Here is a 3,895-nt window from a genome sequence, read left to right as displayed (position 1 = left end):
TGGTGTGACCACCATGAAGACCGATCTGACATCCATCAGTCAGTTGGTGTACTTATACTCTACCGTAATCAAACAGTTGGACCAGAAGATGAGCTAACTCTCCGTAGCATTCAACCAAAGGAAGAGTGGAATATTACCAAGTGATACGGTCCAAAATCCATAAAATAATGGCCCATGAATGGCTATTACCACTATAACTGGTAAGATATTACCTAGCCCTTTTATGGGCAAACCTGTAGTTGATAAGTTAGTTGATGTTGAACCAAAAGAAAGTAGTCTAGTGGATTCTAAGATGCTGGATAATTTTTATGATGTTCTAGAAAAAAGAAAAGAGAAGGAGAATGAGGAAGTGTTGAAAACTATCCCAAGACCACCACCTCTCTTTCCTCAACTATTGAGGATGAAAACTAATGATGCAAAATTTTGCAAATTCATGGCAATGCTCAAGCAGTTGATGATAAATGTGCCATTGGTGGAGGCGCTCGAACAAATGCTAGGATATGCTAAATTCATGAAGAACCTTGTGACTAAGAAAAGAGCAGTGAGCTACGAATTGGAAGATAATCTCCATCATTGTAGCACTATTTTTCAAGGACCTTGGTGTAGAAGAAGCCAGACCCGGGCGCATTCACTATTCTCTATACAATTGGGACTATGAAATTCACCAAGGCATTATGTGATCTGAGAGCAAGCATAAATTTAATGCCACTGGTTGTATATAGAAAGTTGGGTCTGTGAAATCCCATACCCACCAACATACAACTTTTGATGGCAGAAAGGTCAGTAAAATGATATGTAGGCATTTTATATGATGTGTTGGTGAAGGTATCCAGCTTCATATTCACTACAAATTTCATCATTCTTGATTGCAAGGTGGATTTTGAGGTGCCCATAATCTTGGGTCGATCTTTTCTCGCAATTGGAAGTGTATTAATTGATTTGAGAGCAAATGAGCTCTTATTCAGGTTGAATGATGAAGTGGTACAGTTTGATGTGTGTAACTCAATGAAGCAGCAGGAAGAAATGAGTATGTTCTCAGTAGTTGATATGCATTATGAGGACGAACAAAAGGTGTGAAGATAAGAGTAACTTGTTGCCGAGCCTTTAGCCGCAGTTTTGATGAACATCGATCGTGCAGGTATTGAGGAGTATGAAAAAACTATTTTTGCCCTATCAGGCATGGGTTCATATCCTTATGCTCCTAAAAAGCTAGACCTTGGAATGGCTAATCGACCAAGACCACCAGCCAAGCCATCCATTGAGGAGCCACCGGTGTTGGAATTGAAAGAACTACCTGGGCACTTACGGTACATGTTTTTGGGCATCAAAAAAATGCTACCTATTATTATTGCTACTTATTTGTGTGAGTAATAGGTAAACGCACTTATTTTAGTACTTTAGAGCCACAAGAGAGCTATAGGATAGACTATCACAGATATTATTGGCATTCCCCCTGGCATTGCATAAAATTCAAATTAAAGTTGATTGTATTCCAACCATAGAGCATCAGCACCATCTTAACCCACCAATGAAAGGGGTGGTTAATAAGGAGATTATTAAGTGGTTGGTTGCAGGAGTGGTTTACCCAATTTTTGATAATAAATAGGTGAGCCCAGTTCAATGTATGCCCAAAAACGGGGGCATAACTATGGTAGCAAATGAAAGGAATGAGTTAATTCCACTAAGGCATGTGACTGGGTGAAGAGTTTGCATGGACTACCGTAAGTTAAATTCATGGACTCTGAAAGACCACTTCCTGATGCCTTTTATGGACCAAATGCTTAGTCGATTGGCTAGAAGGTGATGGTATTGCTTCTTCGATGGATATTTCGAATATAACCAAATCTGTATTGCTCCTAAAGATCAGGAGAAGACAACATTCACATAACTATATGGCACCTTCGTATATAAGAGGATGCCGTTTCAACTATGCAATGCACCCACCACTTTTCAATGGTGCATGATGTATATCTTCTCAGATATGGTGAAGGAAACTATAGAGGTATTCATGGATGATTTCTCTGTGGTTAGATATTCATTTAAGGTGTGCTTGGAAAACCTAAGCATAGCCTTGCAACGATTTGTTGAATTCAATTTGTTGCTTAATAGGGGAAAATGCCATTTTATAGTAAAGGAGGGCATTGTTCAAGGCCAAAAAATTTTAGCAAAAGGGATAGAAGTTGATCGAGCCAAGGTGGAAGTTATTGAGAAACTACCACCTCCCATTTCAGTGAAGGGAGTGCATAGTTTTCTTAGACATGCTGGATTTTATCGGAGGTTTATAAAAGACTTCTCGAAGGTTGCAAATCCACTTTGCAAACTTTTGAAGAAAGAAGTGAAATTTTATTTTGATGATAATTTCTTGAAGGCATTTGAATGCCTTAAAAAAACTGGTTGAGGCCCCTATTATTGTTGCACTAGACTAGTCAAAACCATTTGAGATCATATGTGATATAAGCGGTGTTGCCCTTGGACCTGTATTGGGAGAAAAGAAGGACAAACTATTTCATCTAATATATTATGCCAGCAAAGCACAGAATGGAGTGCAAAAGTACTACACCATTACTAAGCAGGAGCTTCTGGCTGTAGTGTATGCTTTTGAGAAATTTAGGGCTTAGCTACTTGGGACCAAGGTGGTGGTCCACACTGACTATGCAGCCTTGAGGTATGTGATGGCTAAGAAGGTTGAAAAACTAAGGCTGATTAGATCCGTATTGCTGCTAAAAGAATTTGACTTTGAAGTCAAGGATAGGAAAGGTTTTAAAAACTAGGTTGTAGATCATCTTTCTAGAATGGAAGGTGAGCAAGAAAGTAGTGATGAAATATAGATAAATGATGCATTTCCTGATGAGGAGATATTAGTTGTTGCGGTGGAGAAATTTCCTTGGTACTCCAATTTTTCAAATTATGTTGTGAGTGAAGTCATTCTAGAAAATGTCTCTTTCAATCAGAGGAAGAAATTCTTGCATGATATGACACATTACTTCTGGGATAAGCCATATCTTTTTTGATGATGTGCTGACAACATTATAAGGAGATGTGTGCTAGAGGTGGATGTATTGTGCATATTGGAGGCATGTCATGCTTCCCCATTTGGAGGCCACCATGTAGGTGACCGAACGGCTACTATTGGTAAATATTGTTCAAGGATGCCCACGAGTTTGTGCTGAAATGCGACCAATGTCAGAAGTAGGAGTCAATCTCCAAAAGACATGAGATGTCTTTGACTAAGATGCTTGAAGTGGAATTATTTGATGTCTGGGGCATCGATTTCATGGGACCTTTTGTAAGCTCGTACGGGATAAAGTATATTTTAATTTCTATTGATTATGTCTCGAAATGGGTTGAAGCTGTTGCCTTGTCTAATAATGAAGGAAAGAGGGTTGTTGCTTTTCACAAGAAGAACATCTTCTCTCGCTTTGGTGTACCACATACTATTATAAGCGATGGAGGATCTCATTTTTACAACAAAGTGTTTTGAGCAGCGTTAGCAAAATATGGGGTGAAACAGAATAGAGTAGCCACTCTATATCACCCATAAACTAGCGGGAAAGTGGAGGTGTCAAATCAAGATTTTTAAAGCCATCCTAGCTAAAATAGTGAATGCTAGTCAGAAAGACTAGTCTCGAAAGCTCGATGATGCCTTGTGGGCATATCGAACTTCTTTCAAGACACCCATTGCCATATCACCATTTTATTTTATCTATGGAAAAGCTTGCCACTTACCAATAGAGCTGGAGCACAAAGCCTTATGGGTACTGAAAAGGCTGAATTTGAGTTGGAAGGAGGTAGCAGAGCTGAGACTAGGATAACTAAATGAGATGGATGAATTCCATCTCAGGGCATATGAATGATCAGACCTATAAAAAGAAAAGATGAAAAACTAACATGATTG

Source organism: Capsicum annuum, chromosome 8, assembly GCF_002878395.1.
Source record: "Capsicum annuum cultivar UCD-10X-F1 chromosome 8, UCD10Xv1.1, whole genome shotgun sequence".
Taxonomy (NCBI): Eukaryota; Viridiplantae; Streptophyta; class Magnoliopsida; order Solanales; family Solanaceae; genus Capsicum; species Capsicum annuum.
Note: the sequence above shows the minus strand (reverse complement) of the source record.